General features: G+C 39.3%; 1 protein-coding gene across 1 annotated transcript in view; it reads left to right on the forward strand.

Annotated features, from left to right (window-relative positions):
* Nucleotides 1–369: 369 nt before the first annotated feature.
* SLC7A2 (solute carrier family 7 member 2) overlaps nt 370–26,737 on the forward strand; it is a 57,407-nt gene continuing 31,039 nt past the window's right edge. The window contains exon 1 of the mRNA XM_076336326.1: nt 370–457. The gene's annotated coding sequence lies outside the window, so the exon portion shown is untranslated. The remainder of the gene's footprint in view (nt 458–26,737) is intronic.

Here is a 26,737-nt window from a genome sequence, read left to right on the forward strand (position 1 = left end):
AATGGGAGAGAATCGCGGATGGGACTTTAACGGTCGCTCCTCGACCGTTAGGAGGTGCAGGGGGTTCTGTAACGGCCGGGGGGAGGGAGGTCTGTAGCGGCTCTGAGGCGGGCACCGGCCCCAGCCGCAGGGTCGGGGCTGCCCGGCCTCCCTTCCCCGAGGGACACGGCGGGAAACACTGCCCGACCTTTCAGAGAAGGCCCCCATCTCCCCACTGCGCCATTGCATCGCTCAGCTGAGGGGGGGTGGCTTGGCTCCTGAGGGGAGGAGAAGAGGGGAGGGCGGGAAGGGGGTCGGCGAGGCGGGGTGGGGTTAGCTGGCTCCGCACGTGTGGGAAGGCCGGGCATGGGGGCTTCCTGAGGGGAGGAGCGCCCCGGCTTTCGCAGCTGAGAGAGACCCGCCGCTGCCTCCGCACCGCCCGACCCGCCGCCGCCGCAGGGAGCCGCGCACGGGCCCCGTAAGTGGCGCCCTTCTCCCGCCTTTCCCTTCCTCGGGACCGGGTGGGCGAGGGGTTGGGGGAAGCGCCGCTGCCGGGGCCTCTCGCCTGGTTCGGGCGTGGGGGCGTCCGAACCTCTCCCCCACGTCCGAACCAGGCGAGAGGCCCCGGTGTGCGATTGGAGGGGCTCTGACCCCCCGCCTCCAAGGGGAGCTCCGAGGAGTTATTCTTAGTGCCAGGCGGCTTGCGCGGGGAGGGAGGCCAACGGCTTTTCTGCTGCTTTTTGAAGTCCGCCGTGGGGGAAACGGCGCTGGCTTTTACCTGCTGCCTCTGGTCGCCGTCCCCGCCAGCGCTCGGCTGCTGCAGCCGGGGAAGGGGTGGGGGGGGGCTGTCGCCCGCGGGCAGAGGCACGAGTGGGTGCCGGGCAGAAGGGGAGAGGCGCACCTGAAGGCTGCTGGGCGAGAGGTGGTCCTGGGGTAGCATCTGCTGCTACTTTAAAGGTTTGGAGGCGTGGATGGGTGAAATTGGCCTCCCTGGTTTCCGACAAGCTCGTTCAAGCACTGTCTTTACCTGGAGGTGCTACCCGCGCAAGTTTTTACTGAATCAAAGCATACAATTGCAACGCAACCTCAGTTCTTTAGTGCGTTTTGAGAAGCTGGGGAAATTGCGCTTCAGTGGAGAGCATGAAGTGGGTGGAGGTCCCTAACTGTTGTAAAGCAAGTTTAGGAAACGTAAGATTCTTCCCTTCTGCCAACTTTGCATGTTTAAATATAGCAATGTGTTTGAAGTATATGTCATCCAACATGTAATGCTACTGGCAGCTGGAGAAAGCTAGTTCAATAAAATAGTATTTAAAATTTAACATCTCTGAAGCAGTAGAACAAAATCCTTCATTTTAAAATATTGGTTATCACTTGAGATTTGTGATAACATTTGGATGATAGAGTGTTGTGGATCTGATGCAAGTCTTGCGTCTGGGTGAACTCCATTAATTTGGCTGAACTACATTAGTTTTGTGGGAGTGGGGGATATCACACCACTTGGTTCTGATAGTGAGTGTAGTTTCTGCTGATTGTTATGCCGGTGCTTAACACATCATTCCAGCAAAAGTAATTTACCTGTGAAAGGGATAGAAGTTTCCTGAAGCTTGGCCCAAGCTGTGAAAGGAAATCCTTCAAGCCCACCCTCTGCTTCAAGTGTATTAATACCTAACATGTATTTATTTTGAAAGCTTTTAAACACATTTCTCTTTGTATTTTTCCTAATTAAAAGCAAAACAAACACATTGAGAGGCATTCAGATGTTTCAGAGATGGGGAATGTAAGACAAGGGATCATGGCATATAGAACTTGTATATATTGAAACAAGCTGATGGTATTTTGTTTATGTTAGAAAGACAAAACAAATTCTATGAAAAGTTCATAGACACTGTGCAGATTCAGTACACAGTGGATCTTGGATTAGAATTTGGATTACACAGTGTGGAAAATGTTTTGAGTTCTGGTTTGTGTTACCTAATCGCATTAAAACATTAAGATTGACAGTAAAAATAGGCATAAGGCCTATACAGAAAGTAAACTTGTTTTCATTGACATCTATAACGTACTATATAGTCAGACAGAAAAAGACATGGTGCCTGCCCTACTCCTGTAAGCAGATGTCCATTGCCACAGTTGATTCCATTTGACACTATCCCTGTCTACACAATTCTTCTAAACCCCGCTGGGCTCTGATACAAATTGGGACAGGAATAAAACAACCCCCACAGAGACATAAGTAGCCGTAGTGATGTCTTTTCAAGGTACAGTGACTTTTTGTATGAATGACATACATTTTTAGTCTTTTGCCACATGTTGCAAGGAAGATTATCCATGCTTGGAGTAATCGTCTGTCTAACTGATGTTACTAAAATACAACTTTTGATTCTTCAGACTTGGATGAAGATTGGCACTTTGTGAAGTTTTAATGCAATGAAGTTTTGATCGCAAAGCTCAGTATGTTGGCTAGTGTGTGCATGCATAAATGGTCTGACCAAGGTTTTTGACCTCAGTAAAAATGTACTTGATAAGATGCATGAATATAAGCTTCTAGCTTTGTACACGCTTCTGGATTAAATCAAAACCAGTTTCAACTTTCTTAATAAATTCATGTATTTAGCATATTTTCAGCCTGTCTGTATATAATTCTAACTTTTTTTAAGCTTAAGGTTCTAGTTAACAAGGTACTTAAGGCTGACAATGAATTTGGAGTCAATGTGTTATTGATGCCATTTATTAGCTGCTTTATGGAAATATTTGCTTATGAATATGTTGGCATAATAAGGGGCAGTGAGTACAAAAAGACGGGTAAGATAAAAGGAGAAAAATAATTTAAAAACTTTTTAAAAACTTACTTTTCACTTTCTAAGTGTTTTGGCAACAATGTATTTTGAAGGAGGAGGCTTCTGTTTGTAAATCAGTGTTTGCAGATGGCTGTTACAGTGACTAAAACCAGACAGAACTCCTGGGTAAGTATGTTGGATACAAGGATCCAGCAGCTTAGAATTCCTCTAGGTGGAGATAATTGGAAAAAACCCATGTGTCTTAAGTGAAAAGACGTGAAACAATTTTACAAGTGTAGGGACCAGAAGTGGGACAGAGATTAACTCTGCAACTGTGGGAAAAAAACACACATCAGTTTAAGTCAATGTGGTCTTTGGCTTGCTTGAAAATGCACATTGCTTCTACCTTTCAGCTTGCATGCGCTGCAGAGAACTGAGAAAAGTTGTGACATGCATTCATTGCAAAATGAGATGTATTGAAAGGTGCTGTGAAGATTTAGTTCCCCCTTTTGTGCCTTGGCAGATTTTTGTTCATTTTGCAGTGGACTTTATGTTTAAGACAGAGGTGAATGAAGGGGAAAGACTGCAAATGATCAAAAAAGAGCTTAAGCTAAATCTCATTCCCTAAGTTGTCATAGAGGTTATAAGATCATAAAGTTCTCTCAGCTTTTCTCATATACCTTTTGATCATCTTCACCTGTGTTGCTTCTATAGGTATTTTGGCATCTGTCCATCATGATACAGGTATCATATGACCCCACCCCCCCAACAAAACATGGCATGCTTTACTGGTTTGCCTGCTGTCCTGTTTTTAACCAGAATTCTCCCCAGCTCATAGGATGACATACTTCAGGGTAGAACCCTTTAGGGAATTTTTCTTTTACGTAGGCAATATTAGGTAGGGCATTAACGTAAAATATAGCATGCATTGTAGGCTACCAGTCCTGTCTTTGACTTATTGTTCATTTTTGATACTAGAATGAGAAATTTTCTGCTATTTCTTTTCCCTTCTTGCCTCAGGTACTTCCCAGGCAGGTAGTGATCTATTAATGCCATATAGCCAAAGATGTAGAAAATAGTTTGCAATGCCATTTGTATGCATGTTTGTGACTTTAAAGCAGAACTTTATGTATTCACATTAGCGTTTTACATACTAAGATATTAAAAATTATTTTATATGCTGCTGAAATTATTAAAAAGTATATAAAAATACTTGGAGTCATGTTTCTGTGTCTAAAAGTTTTCATGTATCTGAAAGTGCCCACCTTCATGACACCTTTGCCATTTATCACACCACCTTTGATCCCTCAGTGTCACGATACAATTCTGATCCTCAGTCTCGTTGATTCTTCTGTGCATTGTCCAGTTGGGGTAAGAATCATCCTCATTCCACTGGTTTAGTAGCTAAACAATTTAGTATTGGTAAGTCAAGTGACAGGGCTGTTGGAAGCGAACAGTTGAGCTTTCAGAAAATGATAAACATGTCCTCCTCTCTGCTGGGAAAAGCATTTGTATAAGTGATCTGCCACTACAACTCCAGTGAGAGTTATAAAGGTTACTAGTAAAAGTGGCTTCTGGGATTCCTAAGTTTAGTCATTGCTGACAGTCATCCAAGAGCCGCAATATTATCTTGCCTGATCTCAAAATCATAATTTATCTGAGTGGATGTACTCCAAGGGGAAGATGATCATTTAGAAATGCACTGAATGTTGTCATTGTCTTCACAAGTTCCTGCACAGGATTGCATATGTGTGGAATGAGAGATTTCTGAATGTATGTAGGATATTGATGGGAAAAGGTATTGCATGTGCTTGACCATAGTATGAGCAGTTAGCTCAGGACATCTTGTTCTACACAGCTGGAGAAGAAATGCACCATTACCTTGAATAAAGCATTCTGCTTGTGAGATGATTGTTGCAGATCTCTTAATGTCGAGATACGATCTACAGCAACTTTGTACACGGATATCCTTTAGTTCCATCAGTCTCACTTGACCATGAACCCCCATAGAAATGAGGGCGGGCAGGTTGTGACAGTCTAAAAAGTTGATAGTCTAATGGCTGGTGTTGGGTCTGTGTTTACTGAATGTAACTAGGGGAGAGGTGCTACTGTAATAGCGTACATAAATTTTCATATCTATGCTTTATTTCCTGTGGCCATTAAGATTCTATCCTAGACTGCATAGTCTCCAATATATGTATGATGATTGTGTATATATGTACACACACACGCAACATATGTTACAAAGAACTAGGTGTCAAACTAGAGTAGAATATTAGTATGGTTAAACTTAATGACAGAGGCCCTCACAAATAAAGTATACCTCCATATCATAAAGTTAATAGAATCCTGAAGGAAGATCTAGCCTCTCAAAACGTAGCCCAGACAGCAATGAACTCATATTTTGAATGGTACGGAATAGCACCGGGAAGGACATTGCAGCTCTTCTAACAGCTAGCTACTCTAGTTTCGGTTATGGATTCTACACGCAGCATGACGTTAGTCATGCTAGTTTACATAAGAATCTGGGTCATAGGATGACTTCTCCAAAACTTATTTTGGAAGGGTAGAATCTCTTATTAGTCTCTGAATGGCTGCATGAATCTGACAAGAAGTAAACTAGCCACACAGGAGAAAAATGGAGGAAACAATCATATATAAACAATCACATTATTGTGATGCTTGTTCACAGACTCCGGTTCTTCTTCACTTTTTCAATTACCTTTTCCTGCCACACCCAGTCGTTAATGTAGGTGACCCGTAAAGACGTCCATGCAGTTGCTAGAGAAAGATGATGTTTGGTGCCCTCAGTTCCCTATGACAACTCATCAGAAATGCAGCGGAGTGCACACAACAGCTGCTGTTTCTGATAAGTAATCAGAATAGGCAGAGTCAGTGTTGGTGATTCAGTGTTACACTGTAGTCCCCTGCATCACTACTGGCAGGGTGGTTTTGTCTCTGTGATGGTAACATCAGCTTTTAGAAGTCTTGCATGGCTGTTCTCACTAAATTACCTCATTTCTGAAAATAATTTTGTCAGATGTAATACCAGAAAGGGATGGTACTTGATTAGATTCATCCAGCTGTACCAGTTACTAGAATTTTGGCAAGCAGCAGTTTATCTGCTGTAGAAAGGTCACAAAGTGTAGAAAGGTGTCAACTGACAAAATCCAAATAAATAAATTTTCCTCATAGATCTTTTGCAGGGAACTTAACTAGGAATCATTTGTCAGTTGAGACTGGACTGAAGGAAAAGGCAAACTGTACCAAGTGATTTTGCCAGACTTTACTACCGTCTTCTGTGTTTAATATACAATATTCACTTCATCTGTGCTTTTTGGTTTCCAGAATAAAGTGATCTTTTTGAGAAATGTATGGAATAAATCTATTTTTGCTTTAAAGAACACTCTTCTTTACATGACTCTCTTTTGGGGGAGGGAGCTGGATTCAATGCAATCTAATCTTCATTTCCTTTTCTGTGAAAATGTGAACGATGTGGATAACCTGTTCTATAGCTGTGTGAATTCATGTAGCTAACCCCTGGTCCTTCCTCATTTTGCTTGAGGTTAGTTAGTTCTTTGTCTGGAGTTTGATTGCACACTGTTTGACAAGATGGGAAAGCGATTGTGTTTATTTTATTTTGTTTGTGCAGTACCATGCGCATTGTGGTTATGGCATAAATAATAATTGAAATGGAGTTTGGAAGGGATTATTTATTGTCTGGTTCTCAGTTTCCTTAGATTGAGAAACATCTCCATATTAGTTAAGGAAAATGTAACATTTGGATATCATTAAGATATCTGATTACTCCCATGAGGACTTAAATTAATTCCTCTGAATTCAGTGTTTATGAGTGATTTGGTGTAATATGGATTTTATTCTCCCTTGAATGTTTTTGGACTATCATGCAATTGAGAGAAAACAATGGGATGTGACTTGCCATTAAATACTTTCAGCACTGTGAATTAGGTGAAAAAGCTTGTGGAAATGAAGAATTAGCATGAGTGTGTGATTCTTTTCAAAGGTACACTGACGTGATTCAGCGTGCTTTTTAGAAGCAGTAATTTAGATGACTAGGCTGTATTTTTGATTCTTGTAACGATAGTCTAACCTGTTTTAGGGTTTAAAGTTAACAGTAAGTATTTGAGTGCAGTCAGTAGCAGAATTTAATTGCTTTGCTCTTCTGTAAGGATTCAAAGAGAGGGAGAACTTTTAAGGGTAGTACTGAAGAAGTATGTATCATGAAACATCAGTTTTGTTGTGTGGAAATTGAAGGCCAGCAAAAATTCTTAAACTTTTTTGCAATAATAGGTACATGGTAATTTATATGTTCTGCTGTTATTTTTCCTCAGCAATACGTTTTTAGAAAATCTGGATGCGTTACACCTATGCACTGCTTACCAAACTGCATCCACCCTCTTTCTTTACATAGACTCCAGGAGGGGCCATTCTGCAGGTGTAACAAGGTCTCCTCCTGTGTGAAGAGGGAAGTCCCAAGCTGGGGGCTTCCTTCAGGCCTGTTTGTAGAAGGTGCCTCTTACATCTATGAATTCGTATTTCAAAAAATTATTTTTCAGTAAGGCATGAGTATGCACTAGGTAAGCTATGCTGACGAACTAATAAGATAAAAATGGCAGTTATCTAGAACTAGATCAATAAAAAGATCCAATATAAAATTCAGTGATATGAATTACAAAGAAGTACACAGTGCTTGATTAGAAATACTATAAAATTTGCCATTATAATATTCACTGTCAGATGGAAAAGTCCAGAGAAGTTGAAAATAGTACTTCTTAAAATACCGTCTATGAGGAGACTTCACTATTGTATCCAGTAGGCCTGCTTTGGGTTTTCACTGTTTTAAGGTGACCTGCGTACCTGTCCTTTCCATTCCTTGAAGTGTATCTTATGCTTTCTGTTAGTTTAATTCTGTGCCCCATTCTGAATTGGCCCACATAGTTACTATGAATAAAGATTAAAATATCTTTTCAATTTACTTCATAAAGTACATTGACTCCTAAGGAAGCCTCAAAAGTGAGTTGCTGTTCCTCGTGTTCTCACAGTGCTGTCTTTCCCATTTCCCAACTTATTTTTCAGTGGAGACTGCTACGCTTCATGTTTACATCAGTTTGTGTGGAGTAACTTGATGGTCTGTAGAGATTTGTGCTGGTGTAAACAAACAAACTATGCCTACAGCCCCATACCCTGACCACGCTGGAGCTAAAAACATCTTTGGAAATAGACTTAAGGAGGTGAAGTATTTTTCCTAAGGTCCATAACTGCCTTCTCCCAGTATTTGTATTTTTCTGCGTTCTTGTCCAGAGCCAAATGGATTCTTGTCATTGTCCACTTATGTGAAAGATCTGAATACCTGGCAGAAAGTAAAGTCAGCATCCTTATTGTATTCCAGTATCCAAACGCTTGAAACCAAATCTAGCAGATCTAGTCAGACTCTTCTTGTGGTCTGAACAACTGAGTGGGATTTCAGCACATTAATCTTATTTAGTTGCCACTTATGTGGCAAAAAAGAATATTATGAGGTTCTCTGTGGTAGTTTGTTTTCTATAGCAGTGGTGGCTGAAGATGAGATGCTGCATAGGGAAGCAATGGTGATTCACATGGTGTTTGCTCCCGAGAGTTTGAATGGGAGCAAGTGAACATCAATACCTTGTTTAAGGCATGTGGTAGAACCCAGATCACCTGAGAACTTAAGGCTTTTTTTGCATTTTATGCCTTTTGCATTTTATGCATTTTGCATAAATTCTTGTGGTGCATAGAACTAAAGTTATGAGCCATATCAGGTCTGCATCATTCTCTGGCTTGCATGAAAACTAAACATGCGATGTAAGTAAAACATTCAGTGCTGGCTTGTTTACGTATTCTCAGAACATTAGGAAGAAGAGCGTACTTTGTAGTCTTTGGTTTTACTTTTGCTGACTTGCTAGCAGAAATTTACTTGACAATAAAATAAATAGGTTAGAACAATCCCACAGTGGACACCAAAATTATTTAAATGCATACTTCTGCAGGAATGAGTTGTTCATAAATATGTTTTCCCATATGGAAAGTGTTGTGACTTCACAATTAATGTGTTCTCTGCTTCTTTCTTTGTCAAGTATATTTTATTATCTTTTTAAACTAAAAGCAATACAGCGTTAGAGTGAGATATTGCTTGCCTGTTTAGCAACAATAATAATAATAATAATAGTAATAATAATTTTATTTTGCTGAAGTGCATGACAGTCACATCAGAGCTTGAGTTCATGGATGTTTTAGGCCAAGATCATCATGAAGACTAATTTGTGATCTTCCATTGCCCTCCCCAAACACACACATACTCCCCAAAATAATACATTTGGATTTTAGAGCTTAGTTTTATTGTAGCTCTGCCAATTGCAATATGATTTTCATATATGAGTTTCCTACCAGTCTTGCTTTTTGTTCATTTCTCCACCTCTGTTTAGTTTCCCCTGCTCTCTTCTGAATGTCCAACCTCTGAAATTGTATAATCTTTTTGTGGGAATTGCATCAAGCAACTATTGCTGAGACTCCTTTAGATTTTTAAGACAATGAGAAGTTTTCAGGAGCTAAAAAATAGATGTTCATATGTCATTTGGAGAAACCTTCTCATTTGTCCCATGAAAATGCAACTTTCATCATGGTGGTAGAGCCTGATACTGAAAAATACCATGTGGTAGCAAGTTATCATTTGCTATGAGGTGTTCTGGTAGAATGACTGTCTTACAGCAGTGAGGTATTCACTGTCTGATTTTTGCATAGTACAGAGAAGAAACTGTCTGAGAGGGAAAAATCAGCCCTGTAACGTACTTTGCCTAAATGAAGGAAATCTGTTGTAATTGTTTCAACATTTATTCCTTAGTGGGACACTGCTTCTGGGTATCCAGTCCAGAATTGTTTGCAGTCTCCCATGCAATGTCCAACTATTAGAAATATTTTATTAGACCATTTAAATTTATTACATGCATATGCCTTATTCTGAGGCAACTAGTTTCAACATCAGATTTAATAACCCCATTTTTTATTTCTAATTGTCCCAGATATAAACTTTCATAAACCTTCCTGCAATTTTGTAGTACTCTGTAAAGCCTTCTGTGGTGTTTAATTGCCTATATACTCCACTTCATTAGTTGTCTAAGCAAATAATTTTGGATTTGTATTAAATAAGAGGGTTTTTTTCTATTTGACTGTTTTTCTGTCCTATGTGGTAACAGATGGGTTGCACTTAGTTCAATGAGCCAGATGCAAAAAGAGCAGAATTTGCAGTAAAATACTGTTGATGTTGCATTTTTATCCACACACAATAAATTAAGTCAGCTTTCTGATTATGTAAAGCGAATGTTTACACTATTTCATTGTTACTCATTAAAATGCATCCACTACACTCTGTGAAACAAGTAGCTTTCCCGGTCTGGATGGGCTCATAGGTATAGTTTGTGCATTTCTTCCTGAAGCCGTGTCAGCATAAGCAGCTCTTTTGTTCTGCTCCAGGCTGCTATCTCTTGTTCCTGCTTCAGTAACCATCCCTCTGTGCCTGCACAGCTGTATGTGGTACTGTGCAATGAACTGGATTAGGAAACTAATTCATTTTTTTTCCTTGGGATACTTTTGATTAAGGATCAGTTCCCTGTTCCAGTTTATCACATGGCCAGACACATGGCTGTGCAGCCACAATGAGGGGATGGTCACGGAGGAGAGAATAGAATAAGCAGTGTGAGCTGCTTAAATTGTACCACCATTGGGAGAAACTATTGAATATGCTCCACATAGCTGTAAAACGTACAGTAATTTCTCTTAACCTCCCTGATTTTTGTCGTTCCTTCCTTTTAGACCATCATCTTTTTTTTTACTGGAGAAAGCATTAGTTGCAAAAACTTTGGTCATAGGAGTGCTTTATCCCTCGAACTTTTGAAGTAAGTTTGGGCATTTAGAATCATGTTTTTCCTGCAACATAGGAACTCCTGTAGAGTTCAGTTCCATAGTTTCACTCCTTTTAACAGGAGCTAAAAAAAGTAATACATTCTCGATCAAGAAAATGTCACTCACCAATTGCATTTTTGCTGCTGCTATCCTGTAGGCTTGCTTGGTAAATGCCTTGTATGTGAAATTGTTTTTTTTTTTAGTATTTTGGATAGTTCCTATTTTGCATCTGTTACATCTTTACCATAACTGTAGTTCCATTACTGCATATTTGACCTGATTCTGATCTAGGTTTGGCATTGTAAATAGAGAATATTTCCATAGGAACCAGTGAAATTACCAAAGTTGCAAAACATCCCTCTCCCCCCCCCCCCGCCCAACACACTCTCAACTCTCATTTGCATTTATTAGTAGGCTATTATAAGCTATCAGAGTTCTTCAAAATGATCTTCTTGTACCTGTTTATGAAAACATGTAATATTACAGTATATTTGTCCAAGCAACTGCTTGATGATTGGTACAAATCACTCCTCCTGTAGAAGATGGTGAGTGGGATAAGTATCTTCCTTTAATCTAAATCAGGGAACAATGAAACCCAGTATTTTAGCGTGGTTGAAACCTAGCTAATAAAAGTGGGGGTTTCAATGCTCCATATGGTTTCTAAGGATCTGATAACAAACATTGCTGATAACACACAGTCAAACAATGAGTTGATTTAATTGAAACTGTTTGCAGATGGCAGAAAGGCAGCAGAAACACAGAATGATGTGAATGGTGCTCACAGTGTTCCCCGGAGGGACAGCTTGGGGTTGGAAGTAGTGGCTGGAAAGAAGCCTGGAACTGTAAGCAAAGAAGCTCACTCCTTGTACTTTGACTCCTGCTATGTTCAGGGAAACAGGACTGTGGAAATGCACAGCAGGGCACGTGAGATATGTGACATTGAATTTCTCTACCTCACTGGAGGATATTGCAAACCCTTGAAAACAGATCATCTGAGTCAAAAGGGAAAATTGTAGTAGTTGGTGGAGCATCTGCTTTCTAGGGAGACAAGCTTGCAAGTGCTGTACGTAGAATTTTCTTTGATGGTAAACAAACCCCTTGAAAAATTCACCCAAAGGCTGGAGGAAGGCCTGAAACAGTGGTATATAGCAATTTTATTCACAGTGCTACTTCTGTGAAGTGGCATTCTCATAAACAACTAGCATGGCTGCTGGCTTGAAAGTGGAGAACTTTTGCATTTCTCTTAGCAAATTTAGCAAGCAGGATTTCAGGAACAACAACAACAAACCTCCACAAAACTCAACTTGGGAAATAAATCTGTGAATTGGATAGGCCATAGAAATCGTCTGCCTGGATGTGGAACTGGGTCAGCCAGGGAACTTGCATAAGACTGAATATTTTACCACAGATTTCTACTCCGGAGGCCCAGGAGGGGAAAGGTTGGATTGCCCCATCAGAAATACTGCAGTCCTTGACATTAGCATTTTTTGTGACTGATACAGTTCTGCTGAAATTTATTTGGCTTGGTTCAGTATTGCTGGTAAATTGGGTAAATTACTGGGCAGAACAGAAAGATAACTTTTTGAGCACGGACTCTGAGGTAGGAGCCATTACAAGAAACATGTTTTCTTGCCCAAGAGGCAAAGCTGGATATTGTATCAGCCTTTGAGAAATGGAGAAGTGGGATATGCTTCAGATCAAGAAGAGCGAAACTCTAGTGTTAAAATCCCACTCAAGGTTGCAAAATGTGAAGCAGTATATACCATGCGTTCAATTTGATGTTTCAGAATATGATCCCACACCAGGCTGCATAGTGAGGAGCAGCTGAGCATCCTAAGCAGTGAAGAATGGAAATCACGAAAACGTTGCTCCCCTCCTGTGTGGGTTGTTTTGCTGGCCTTTGGTATTGATTTGACCATTTAGAGAGGTTCTCTTCATTCCTTGTATGTATCCTTGAAGACCTGTATCAAGAAAGCATGTCTGAACCTTCAGCCACTTCTGGGATCTTGCTTGCTAGTTAAGATAATATGGCAGCATTGTATTGTGTTATAGACTATGGGAATTTAGCAATGTAATGTTGGAGAATTTTACAAATAAAAGAGATCCTGCCTGATACAGAGCGGGTTTTTTTTTGTTTTCTGTAGTGAATCTTAAGTTGGCAAGCAAGTCAGCATCCAAAGACCAAACGATCCAAAGAACAACCAAAGGACTGTTTTTGTACGAGGATGAGTGTGTGACTATTTTATGTGTGACTTCAGGCCTATACAGTATACCAGTTTGCTTTTGGATGGTAGGAACATACTGCCTGGATGCCTACTGCAGCCCATTTGCTATACTGAGACATATAGTACGTACTAAAAGGCATATACTAAGCCCTTTGAACCAGGTGGACAGCTATCAGTATGAAATCTATGTCAAAAGGGAAGTGGGAGAAGTCTAGTATTGATTTAGATAAATGAGCCCTAGAATTCAGCAGTACCTCCTACGTGAATTTGAAGTTCATGTATTAAGACCATCTCAGCATGTGGTGGGGATGAGCTTTCATAACGGTTTCCTCCAGAAACTGAGAAAACAGCTGTGGAAACTGAAGACTGAAATAAATAAGTAAATAAACCCCTCCTATACAAATGTAGCCTCTGTAGGTTGCTGTCCTTGTCTTTCTCAGCTGCTTTTTCCTACAGGTCACACTGAAATAAGAGTATTCACACTGACATAAAGGCACGCTGAAATAGAACTTGGGAAGTATTTTCTTAGAAGTAAAGCAAAACTAATAGTGTCTATACTATTCCTGTAGAAACGTCATTATACTTTTTAAATTTTAGATCAAGTAACTTGGAGTCAGAGGTTCATTCGGCATTCCCATCAGGCAGTGAATGCCACATCAGGGTGCAGGGTGTGGTGTCAGTATTCAGTTCATTGGGCAGAACTTGGAATGGAATGAGACTTAAAGTAACTTTTATGACTGGTATTCTCTAAATAACTCTATTTCCCTAACATGTACCAGTAATGCTCCAAACTGAACAACTGACCTGCCCAAGTTTACTCAAAATGGATTTGTCTTTTGCAGGTGTTTCTGCCAGTGAAGGGATCAGATTTGACTCATTACTATGAGTCATCCACCATCGACACTCCTGCAGTGTTATATTCTAGCCTTTAATCTTGCCATTCAGACTGTTGCAGCATTTACAGGTTCTTAGCTTGCCCGACAGCTCTGCATTGCTTGTGAATAAAGTTGTCCTTACTCAGAGTTATGGTTGCACCAAAAAGGAGTTATATTTTAAGTCTGTCATTTCACAAACGTTGCAGCTGGCACGGCCACCAAAAGAAGCAATGCCACTTGTCTACAGCAGTTTATCCTTCTCCATATGTCACCCTGTGGTAATGCTGGTACAAGAATTTGTGCAGCTTTGTAGTGGATTGGATCAGGAAACTAATCTGGATCAAAATTGACTGTTTCTTTGTATCTACTCAGTATTACTGTGGCTCCATTCCCCAGTTTAATTCACTTTGCAGCCACAGAAATGTTTATGTTGGCCTAAGGGAAGAAGGCAGGAGTGAGCATCCAGTCAGGGTACACCAGTTATTTTGGTGGAAATGCCAGTTTGAGGTGTTAGTTCAAATTATGCCATAACTGCTGCTGAAGTGGTGGCAGCACAGAGCTTAGCTGTCTGGTAAGCACCTTTGGATTCACGTGGGTTGGCAGACCAGCCTGCAGCCTTTGCAGCTGAGGATTCACTGTTACCTGTGTGCAGCAGCAGTGTCTACTTCAGCAACTGGTGCAGCTCTGCAGGAAAACTTCTGGTGCTGTGGATTTACTGACCACACCACTTATGTTTTGGTATGTGTGGGAGAACTGGGAGGACTTCAGCTTAGCTGGTCTGGTCCCACGAATTGAACTAGATGTTAGAGTGCATTAGGTGCTGTTCTGAAGCACATATTCCAATTTCCTTTCATTGAAATGATAGTTGAGGATTGCTCCATGGAGTGAACCGAAGGACAGTGAATGGTCAGAATGACTGGGAGAATAGTTTTGAAAATATGCATCTGATCTGAACAAAAATGCCAGCGTAAACATAGCAAGGGTGGCTCGGCTCTGCCTATGCATGCTGCAGTCAGATCGTTGCACTGATTGTGGTATCGATGGGGTTTCACTTGTACATGACTCTGTTGTTCTTTCACACTGCATTTCAAAACTTGTTCTGGTGACAGTTCTGCAGCTAGTCCTGAACCAAGCATGTCTCATTATTGCTCTTCAAGCTCTGAGGCTGATGCATTCACTCTGTGTTGGTGGTAACAGTCGGAAAGAGAAATAAAATTCTAGCACCATTTCATTACCTATCTCTGCCTTGGCAGTAGTCAATGAAAATTGAGCTAAGTATGGCACCATGAAGTCTAAGTCAAATAAAAACTCTTTTTACTGGACTGTTCTTGGTGTGCACATGTGCTCTGATGAAATTGAGTACTCAAAGAGGGGAATTTCTTATTCCAGACTGACTGTGGATCTTCAGCTGATGAAGCTTTGCCAAAAGGAGGGAAGTGTAAAGACAATTTTTGAAAGGGTAGCATTTGGTGCGTTATGGAAAATATTGGATCTGCATAACTGAAGAAGCACCAAAGAAAGAAACCTGGATGTAAGAATTTAGGCAGGAAGCAATCCTATTGGATTCCACTTGGGCAAACTGTTGAGAAAAAGTAATTCTGTGGGAAGCAGCCATCCAAGCTTGAATTGTGAGGTGAAAAAAAACAGTTTCTGGCCTGAATCAACTGAACTGAAGGATGAACTTTACAAACTGTTTTCATTCTCATTTGAAGGTATTAGTAGCAATGGCTACACTGGAGCTTCTTGTTGTTTTGACAGAGTCAGGAAAATTGATTGCACGTCAGTAGGAAGACAGATGAACCCACCATCCCACGTGCTTTACTTGTATTTGGTTATTTTACCTCTACTTTTCTCATACTATTGATTTTTCTTAGATTAAGCTCTTGAACAGGCCTTGATTCTGAGCTGGGTGTTACTGCAGTATGAATAATTGCAGAGATATTTTTTATCTTAGCACGGCTGAAAAGTTTTTTGTTTCACTAACTAGGACTCACAGTGTATTTATGGAAATAATTTTGCCATGTGGCTACAATCTGTAGTAAATTCAAGTGCTTTTATAACAAAGCCCTTAATTTTGAAGGGATTTTTGTCTTTTTGATTATACATAACTGTTTGAATTTCTGGATAAAGGATAAAGAACTAAGTATTTTCTTTTTCTTTTTTAAAGAAATAAATGCTGACTCTTCCTTCCCCTCCTGTTCTGGAGCTAAAACAGCTTGGCAGCAGTGTTTGAACATGGTTCCAGTTAAACCAGTTTTGGAACATAGTTTGGCAGACCAGAATGGAGTAAAGCCAAAGTATGTTAGAGCTAAGTTTTAAAACCTAATTCTAAGCTAAAATCATAGCTGTAGTGAGAGAGATTGATGTAAAACTCAAATACAATGTTTGTCTCTTCCCTCACCTCCTTTTTTCTTATTTCTCCGGTCAGTCAAACTGTGCTAGGCTGCTAGAAACTGTGCTTAAACTTCTCATGAATCTTACAGCTCCTCTGCCTGAGCCTCAGTCAGTGTGGATAGGAAATTACATAGTTAACTAGTTCTTTGAGAAGCAGCTTACTTTTTAATCATATTATCATTAGGTAAAATTTCACTTACCTTAAAAATTAAGTTGTGTGGAGCCTTTAGCACTGCAGATAACTGATCTTTTTCTTTCCTGTGTTATTTCTTGCAAAATAGTTGAATCAAAGGCTGTTTCCATCTCCCTTGATACCTTCCAGTGTTGTACAAACACAGCTACTTTCAACTGCTTTAGTTTATCTGCTGTTGACTTTAGAAGGACAATGTGCAATATGAAAGGATGACTGCAGGATATTATTTTCAAAGTTTGTATAAAAGTGATTGTGCATCTTTTTTTCCCACAGTGAAAATGTCTAGACTTTTCTGAACCCTTGTAAAGCTGTTATCCAGACAAATTAGTTCCATGAATTTGAGCCACATCAACCTCAAGAATTATCCAAATAAATGGGGTCACCAAGTCATTTTACTCTTAGCTATAATACAAAACACTGCTCGTAATCTGAAAAGCTGACAGATATGAAAAGAAAATTGCTCATCAGCCACAGCCCAGCTTTTTTCTTTTTTTTTTTTAACAGGAAGATTTTCAGTTCATCTGAGTGTTAAAAATATTTCCCAGCATTATTAAGATGCTCATGGGATTGTTTTAACCTCTACTGAAACAGATGGAACTCTCTGCTACTTTTTGAAGAACACTCATCACAACAGACCACCAATCTTTTGGATTTATCACAAAATCAGCACAACTGCAGTTAAATAGGGCAGTCAATAATGATGTGTTCCCTGGCATCTCTCAGTACCTGTCGAAAATCATGTATTGCAAAATTACACTGACATTTTGTCTGGGTCTCGTATTACTAACAATGCATCCAGTTCACTTTTCATGTTACAAGATGGACTCTGGCACCTACTGATAATGTGTCTGAAAGTTACTATTGGCATGCGATACTGTTTGCACACTACTTCTGAGAAACAAGCTTAATATTTAGATGGATATGCATGATATTTCAGTGCTAGAAGAGCTATGTTTTCGTGAGAGGCTATAGTTAAAGGGAAGGCTATTTGGATAAAAAGATGTCCAGGCCGCTCTAGTGGGTCCATAAAAGATTTTAAGATGAGATTCTGTTCTTTGCATATAATAATTTAAGGCGGCAGAAAAGGATGAAAATTTGAACTTAGTATGTATGTGAAAAAAAGGCCAAGATTAAAGGGAACTAAAAGAAAGTAACTGGAAGTTATGGGAGTTTGAGCACAGGGAACGTTTGGTTCTGCTTTAGCCTCTTCAGCTGCTGGAAACTGGAGTTCTGCATGAGAAATGCACGTGCATTGCTGGCTGCATTTCTAGGGACAGAAATAAAGGATCAGTAGTTTGACAACTGTATGCCAAAGTGGCATTTTCTGAAAGTCAGTAAAGCAACGCATAGGTGAAAAAGGATCTTAGCCAAGGTATGCTTGCTGACAAGTTGATTATCATTTAAACTAGCTAAGAATTTTTTAGATTAGGCATGCAGGATTTTACACCATTTGTCTTAATTTTATATAACAAAATTCATTCTGTGAGTATCTGTTGCTAGTGTAGAACAATTAAAGCTTCATGTTTTAATAGCATTTCTATAAGGAATGTGTAATTACTCTTTGTGCCAAAAATTTCTTGCATTATGAAAACAAACACAGTTTACAGATGGCACTAACCTATTAATCAGATTCAATAAAAATCAGTAAGTTGGTGAAATATTCCATCTAGTACTAGCAAGGGAAGTGGTGGCATTACAGAATTAGAATTCGTTTCTATGGCATTTTGCCACTCAATGTTTTACGCAAAAGGGGTTGTCCGTATTCTAGTTACTCTCTTAAACGAGAAGGTATCAGATGTCAGAAGCTTTTTTCAAACAGTTGGTAAAATGAGATGTCTTTCCTGGCTGTAATTTCCCATGAGGTTACCCTAGATCATTGCATTTCAACTAGCAACCTGTTTTCTGGGTTTAGCCCTTGAGACAGCGAATCTGTCCTGGTCACCTTTTTCTCCTGGGGCAAGTAAGGAATGGTTTGTGGCCAGATCCTGCCTCTGCACTGACAGGCACTTTGAACTCAAGTTGCTGCCATTGCCTCCAGAGCTCATGAGAAAGTGAGGGAGGAGGACAGTTTTATTCCAAAATTGTGATCCAGCCATAATAACAATGAAGGCTGGGCCATGCAGAAATAAGCTATACTTTTGCATGGTAGGCTCTGAGAAGCAATCCAAGAAATACTGTGGTTTGCACTCATACACATACACAAACCCACATACACACACAATATGTGCAAGGATATCTCTTTGGTGATAACTAGTCTAGTTATTTGCAGTGTCTGGACTTTTGGGGGCCTGGCTTGTGCATTTGGGGTGGGTTTTTTTAAGCAAATAGAATTGGTTGTATTAGGACCTTGTGTTTTATGGGATTTTCCCCACAACTTATTCACAGTATGGCTGGACATGAGGCTAATTTTCGTATACATTTAGAAAAAGCAGTTGATTTAGGAACAAATAAGGAGAGAAGTATCTTGTTTCACTTTAATGGATGATAAAAAAGAAGAAAGATGTGAACATGCAGTTGAAGAGCAAATATGAGATAATTTGGTAATTAAATGTGCATTATGTTCTCTGTTGCTAATGTTCTGTTAGCAACAAATAATAGTTAGAGGATGTTTGAGGGAATTCATAATTGCCTGTGTGACACCCCCTGACCTTCTCCGTCAGGAGTTGAGCATGCCATTCAGGATCATTGGATGTGGCAAGGGAAGAAAGTGACGGAGGGGAGGAGGTGGTATAAGATGTTTATTGACATTGTTTATAAAGTGTTCACTGAAGATAGAATTAAAAGTTATAAATTTATGGGGCTTTCTGTTGCCACAACAGAGTGAAATTGGAAAACTGGATTTCACCCAGTCTTCATGTGGGGGAGGTGATGGGCTGTCCCAACCACTTTCCAGTTGCTATGTGATCCAAATTATCCTGAAAACACATTTGCGAGTAATTTGTTATAACTAGTGCATCGGTTGGTACTGCAAATATTTTACTGCAAGCAACATTTATGTGGTTTGTTCCTCTGTGCCATTTGGTAGCCAGTGAAGTAGTTTCATAGGTACAATAAATGCAATTTAATGCTCAAATGACTTCTGATTTTTATGAGCAGAACAGCCTCCTGGAAAAACTGTGGAACTGCTAAGCTGCTAGCTTTTCCAATACCCTCCAGACAATTTGTATTGAAGACAAAGTTGCAAGTAAAGAACCATCATGCTGTCTGGCTGGGACTACAGATACACATGTGCACACACACAAGTTGGGCTTTGTCTGGGAAGTTTGTGTTATTCCATATGTCATTTATTATTTTCAGAATAGTCATCACTTTATGAACCTATGTGTGTGCTGTCTTACATGTTTTTCTATGCTCTGCTGAAATGACTCTTCTGCTGTTGCTAAACTTGTTCTGGATTTATACCAAGAGAAGATCTGGTTTCTTCAGGCAGACTTGCCAATGTTTCAAGCTTTATGCATTACATCAGATCTGCGTGGATCTGCGAAGCAGCAGCCTTCATCATGGTTATGCAACTGTCATGCATATCTGTGATTTGATTAAGATACAAAAGAATACTTCTTTCTTAAGGGAAGTTCACAAAGGGTTTTCTATGTATCTTCAGAAGATGCTGAACAGAGCCTTGCTGTCTATTATGTGACAAAATGGAGCACTTCAGCCTGTGCAAGCATAAGCTCTCTGGAAAGCCTCAGTGCATGGTTAGGCTACCACAGGGTAGCTTCCCATAGCTGTTGCTCGGCCACTTAGAAATCTGTGATCAAGATCCCAGTGTGTGACTAGCAAGGCCAGTGTTGGTTTTTGCTGTGTTTTGAAGTCTTGGCTTGTTTTACTCATGAGATGTTACACGCAGTCAAGCTGTTTATTGACTTGCTTAAAAAATACTGAGAAATTTGAAAACCTTCTCAGAAAATTACCCAGTTGAAGGTTATAATGTTCTTCTAGCTCTGTTCCTGATGCATTAAATGTAGTGGTGCTATTTAAAGCCAAGAATGAAAAGGGAACTCTCTGGCATTAGTTGCCTCGGTTATAAATAATGTTAGATGTTAGGATTTATATGATGTTGACATGGACAGTGTCTATTCAGAATGTCCGGCTGGAGTGTCTACATTTAATGTCAAAGGGTACTATAAATAAAAAAGCAAACTTGGCTTTTAAAAACTGTTATAATTGGCGGATAATTAATACATACTTCATTTTAGACATTCCATTCTGAGAAAGTTGTGACACCTTGATTAGGTTACATAGTTCTTTTTTTTTTGTAATCCCTTTAAGATGGCATCTTTTCCATGTGCCATAAAAAGTCATATAGAAACAAGTAAGATGTGTAAGAGGAATTCCTTCCCTTCCCTTGCTCCGTGACACTTTTGTAAGCGAAGCTATTTCCAATATCATCCGTGATTTCTTTCAGTCTTAAGTTAGATACATTCATCCTTTCTCCTCCACTCTCTGTTCTTCCTTCCTTGGCCACCATAGAAAAAAATGGGAAAAGTCCACTTTTTAATATAAAATAGAGTTATTTTAAACAATTTTCAATAAATCGATACAGAAAATTAATTGCACTTTTTTTTTTAAACAAAAAGACCAGCTGGAGCCTATTAGTGTATGGTGCACTGGTCAAATGAGCCAAGAGGTGCTGTGACCTAGGGATGGGACTGGGCAACCCCAGCAGAGCAAGAATCCCTGATGCTGATACCACCTCTTCCATCAAATCAGCCAGCTGAGGCTGGGAACGGAGGAGAGAAGTGAGGTGAATCATTAGTTCTTTGCTTAATTTCCATTCTTACACCATGAAATTAGGATACTTTTTGGGCTGTTGAGCTGTTCCCTTTGTGGTTCCCCTGTGGGAGCGCACAGGAGCACACAGCCAAAGCCATTCTAAAAATATGTAGACTTTATAGAAATTTTAGAAGCCACCTCAGGAGTTTAGGCATGTGAAAGGGCTCTCATGATTTCTACTTTAAAATCAGCGGCTAAGTCTCTTTTAGAGAATCACCAGCTTTTGTGCAAAGCAATACAATTTTCAGCAGTGAAAGGGTTGGGATTTAATTTTGATCCTGAAGCTATTACTCATATCTTCCTATTAGCACAGGAAAAAAAAAAAAACCCAAGGATTGTATTTGTAAATACTTCTCTACTAGTTTGTCAGGGTTTTAGTTTTTCATTTTGTCTGGTTTTGAAGAGGATGGAATAGATGGAATTGATCTGATATAAGCTTGTAAGAGGCTTTTGCTTATGTCTTACACAAGAGGCTGTCATGGAAACTTAGTAACCATGGGGTGAGAGGTAAAGCCCTGTTACTGATTAAAAACTGCTTAAAAAAGAGTAAATAAAACCAGCAACCTTCATATCATTTTTGCAGGCATTTACCGGCATGGAAAATGATTGTTAATGACATACCTCAGGAATGAAGTAGAAATGGAGTTAATAGAAATTTTCTGGACAAAATTGTTTTTTATAGGAAAACTGAATGTTCATTAAAGATGGTAACTGGAAAGATTTTCCTTTTTTGATACAGGAAAAAAAACTACTTTTAGCCTTTCCAATTGAAAGATTTTTAAAGAAAAACAAAACAAAAAACCCATCAAAACACCCTCACAAATATTACCACAACAATTAAAAACCCAAGTAATCTGAGAAAAGAGATTATTTGGCTGGGCAGAAAAAGAGTAAGTTGAAGGATGAGAGTCCTGTATTATAGGACTGGGAAATAAATTTTCAGTTGGTTAATTCAGGTAATGAAGAAAGTGATAACTAGAACAAGGCAACCTTAAAAAACTGTAAAGGAAACACATTCAAAACAACTAAAAAAGTACTATCTTTGTAAATAATGATATAAACTCTTAATAAATAACCCAGAGCCCCATTATTTGGGTAAAAAGCTTGGTAAGTTGGTTTTTTTTTTAAGTTTTGAGATTTAAATACTATTTTAAAATGGCAGTTGCATTTACATAGGCCAGGATAATTACTATGAAATGTGCCTAATTACCTACCTACGTTGCCATTAGAAGAAAATATACATGGTCAGTAGTATGTTACCACACATTTGGCTCAAACATGGACTGCTGTCAGAAATGGAATACTTTTTTTTTTTTTAAAGTTTGCTTCAGTTTGAGATGTTGTGAGTTCCATCAGCCTTATGGAAAAGCAGAATAAGATGTTATCTCTAAAAATGCACAATGTTTTAACATTTTGTTTTCTGGTAGATCTTTCTCCTTGGTCGTATTGAAAGACTGTTTGTAACTTCATGCCTCTGATGAAGAAGTGCGCTCACGCCTCGACTGACCTGTGGTGCCTTCCTCATGCTCCTTCCCAAGCTGCAGTGCAGAGCCGCATCTGATGCTCCTTTCCTAGGCCTCCAGGGAGATGCGAGACTGCTTCATTTCAGTCTTGGCAAGACATGGCATCGCACTTGATTTTCGATTACAGATCAAGTGTTAGTTTTAACTTTGATTTTCTTGGCTCTTCGTTGTATACATTAGAAACTTTTCTACCTAAATTTCCTTTTTATATTTATCCTGTATTCAAAGTGTGGATTTGGGCCAAAAAAGTATGTGTGGATTTTTTTTTCTAGAGGGTATGGCTTTAAATAGTTATGTTCCTTCTCCAAGGCTTCTCCAAAACTCTGATTTTTAGACATGGGGACAGCACTATGAGTCAGCACTACAAACATTTTCTTTAGACCCTTGGGAATACTTGGAACTCAACAAATGATAGCTAGTAGCTGCTTGGGACATGCTTAATACTAGGTTAAATGACTCATTCCTGGGTCAAAATAACTAGTAGGAATTTGTGCCAATGTAGCTCTTCTTGTTACATAGGAAATGCAGGTTTGCAGATTTATTCTTCATGTTTGTATTAGTCTAATAGTATATGATTGTTTTTAATAGGGTCTATTACATTTCTCTTACAGAAGGTCAGGATTTGAGGTGTTTTTCTTTCTAAGTACAAAGTGAAAGAGAATTATTAAAGAAAAGTTGAGATAATTGGTAAGTGATAATTTTATTTTAATCTATACAACATTCTGTAGGAACTAGTTTCAGCAATCTGCTTAAACCATGAGAAGCAATCTAAAATAAATATATTTCTATTTTAATAAATAGGAAGCCCTTTAAAAAGTGTTGATTGTAATTTATTCTCTTCAGAAATGATCCTGTCATAACGTAATAGAGATAGCCTACGTTACTGTTGAGCTTTATAAAGATTCTTTTTCTCTTACATGTTTTTGATCATCTTATGTAGATTAGCCCATAGTTTGCACTAATTTTATTTTTTTGTGGTAACCTGGATTTTTGTTCTCAGAACCACTAAAATGCTAATTCCTTTATTTATCTTGACATAGAAAAGATTCTTGCTGGCACTTGATGAATCCTTTTATGAATACTAGTACATCTTCTCAAATCCCATCAGAGCTGCACAAACTCTACAAACCATGTCATGGCTTTTTTCTTGTGCATGTCAAAAGTTATGTTTGTTACAGTCGGCTGCAAAGTCCTGACTTCCAAGGCAAAGCAGCACGCGCTGTGCAGAGCACCATTGAGGGATTGCAATGGATCACTAAGGCCCCGGTCCTGCAAGCACTTTTGTTCATGTTTAACTTCTGTGCGGTATGGGTAGTTATATGGGCAAGCACATGGATATACTTCTGCAAATTTAGCACCTCTAGTTATGTAAAACTCCACAGCTTTTTGGCCCGTAGCTGTGAGGCTGTATCTGTGAGAGAAGTCAGAGTCAACAGCAGAGCAGCTTTTAATAAGTTTGTCATTTGGGCTTCTGCAGTATTTTGTTTCAGTCTGTGCAAGAGTTTCACAAATTCATGGGGATGTTTTTTTTTTAAATTTAAAATTCCCTGAGCATGAATTTCTGCATAACTCTATGAAAGTATGTTCATACTCTTTTGACACTATAAGAGAAAGTCTTAAAGGAGCCTTCCATAGGAAAAGAAAATAAATAAAGTAGTTTTCTCTTTCAGTGCATTCCTTCTAATGTGGTCAGCTGTTTCATGGCAAGGAGAGAATTTCTGATCAACTTCTTTATGGAAAGAATGTGCTGCAAAAGTCCTTGGGGTATGCAAGTCAGAGAACTGTTGGATAAGGCATTTTAGATAATCCAAGTGTAATATAATTGCTAAGGAGCAGAAAAGAAGTCTCTAAAGCCAGAACCTAAGCTATAAAGTAATGTTGTTGGTCAAAACACAGCTGGATTTGTAACTGGAAACAAACTGGGAACCAAAATGGACTACACAAAGTGGACGTACCACAGCTCTTTTCTGGAGAGAAACAAGAATTTCCTCCGAGAGAGAGAAGCTGGGTATGCTATTGCAGGTAGCTGCCCCCAGACAGCACTCTGTATGCTCAGTCTTGTCCAAAGTGCCTCAGATCTGGCGTCCTTCACTGGTACCCCACCAGACCCGTACCTTCATGAACACCTCTCTGATGCTGCTGTGTCACATACCCTGCGGCACACAAATACACCTTTTGGCTGATTCTACAAAAACGCCACTCTGCTGTGTGGCAACATGGTCTTCTTGTAGTTTCGAGTATGCGTGACTGAAAACACACAGAAAACTATGTCTGAGTGTCCATAGGACCTCTGAACCAAACACTAGGTAGTGGGGACATACTGATCTACCCCACAGTGCTCTAGATCTAGGCGGGACAGATGCAAGCTATTTTATTTCACCAGCCAGTGTACTCCCTGCCTCTTGGCTGGGAGACAGGGATGGTTCTAGGTTTGAATGCCTTTAGCAGCGTAGCTGCTGTGTGCTCCTGTTCCCAGGATTAAATTTTAGGAAGTCAAATGAGCCGCAGCAGCACAGCTCCTATCTGTCTTTGTAATGATCCATAAATTTACCGATTTTACCAGGGATGAATTGTTATCACAGCCAGGTGATAGCTCCGAAAAAACCAGAAAGTGCACTTGCAAGTGACTTTCCAGCCCCATGGATGTCAGTACAGTTTCTACTGTTAATTTAAAGAATGAAGATGAAATTTTGAACCAATTTATACAGCCCCTGAAGGATTTGAACTTTTAGTGTCTGTAACAAATCTGTACCATAATAAGGTCAAGAATAAAAATGAAGAGAGGCAGAAAGCAAAGAGGGATCCAGTTAATACTAAATCTGACTTACCGTAATCTTGTTTCTGGCATTTTCCATAAAAGGAAGATCCACTTCTGAAGAGGCAATCCCAGAGGAGCTGGTCCCTCAGAGTTAGAAATGATACCAAAGAAAGTTTTGGAGATGCAGCGGTTACACAGATGAATAAATAACTGCTCATTTTCCATTTTTCAGTGAGATGTACTGGAAGTAGATTTTTGCAAACTCTAGAAACCTTATGGTACATTCACTGGATTGTTTTATGCTGTATATTAGATAAAGTAGCTAAATATGGTGATTGCAATGTGTGTTACGGCACTTGCAGACAAACTTAAACTAGAGAAATAATTTGCATGGTTACTTTTCTATTCTGTTGGGGAGTAAATCCATGTAAGATGTAGTGATGGTGCTCTACTGTGAAATAATAAGAGTGGTGGGGTTTTTTTCTTCTTAATTGTGCAGTGAATAAATTGAAAGAGTGCTAGAGATTGCAGTGGGTAATGAAAAAAGATCCAGAAAAAAGGGTGACATCCCTAAAATATTTATTGTGGAAAAGTGTGAACAATCCTTGTGGTGTTGTGGTTGTGTATTGTTGGGAGAGGAAGGGGTAGTCTATTCTGTCATTACTTCTTCCTTTTTCCTAATTCAAAGTCCTTATTTTGAATCAATTCCTGACCCCAATGATATCATTTGGAATTTTGCTGTTGGCTTCCATCTGACCAGGTTTGTATATTTAATACCAAGAATTGTTTGTCTTGCTCTGTGAATACGACAACATGTCCTGGATGGCTCTGTGTTAATTCTGCACAGTGCAAAAGGTTTTAAAATGTGTGTACATCAAATGCAAGCAATGCATGTATATAAAATGTCCGTAAAACATTTTATAGGTGTTTCATAGATGCTATAGGAAGAACTATGGTTATAGGAAATTAATATGTTTACCGGAATGAAAATTTGAAATTAAACTACTTTCTTAAGCTTGATCTATCTTCTTGGAAATACAGAATTCCAATTCCCCCGTTTAAATTTGGGCCCGTGCCCCTGTTACAGCCACATCTGTATGGCCTGCATAGTCTTCAGTTCTATGGCCACATTTAGAAAGTAGTTGTCAGTAGTTGTCAAGGTTTGCTTTTTTGTTTGTTTTTTGGGGGGGTGGTTGATTTTGGTTTGTTGTTTTTGGTTTGTTTTTTTTTTTTTTGCTTTGACCTGCTGAACTGTCTTTTATTAATAATTAATAAAGCCACTTGGGAATTATTTACATATGG

Source organism: Aptenodytes patagonicus, chromosome 4 (assembly GCF_965638725.1).
Source record: "Aptenodytes patagonicus chromosome 4, bAptPat1.pri.cur, whole genome shotgun sequence".
In the NCBI taxonomy this organism is placed as follows: Eukaryota; Metazoa; Chordata; class Aves; order Sphenisciformes; family Spheniscidae; genus Aptenodytes; species Aptenodytes patagonicus.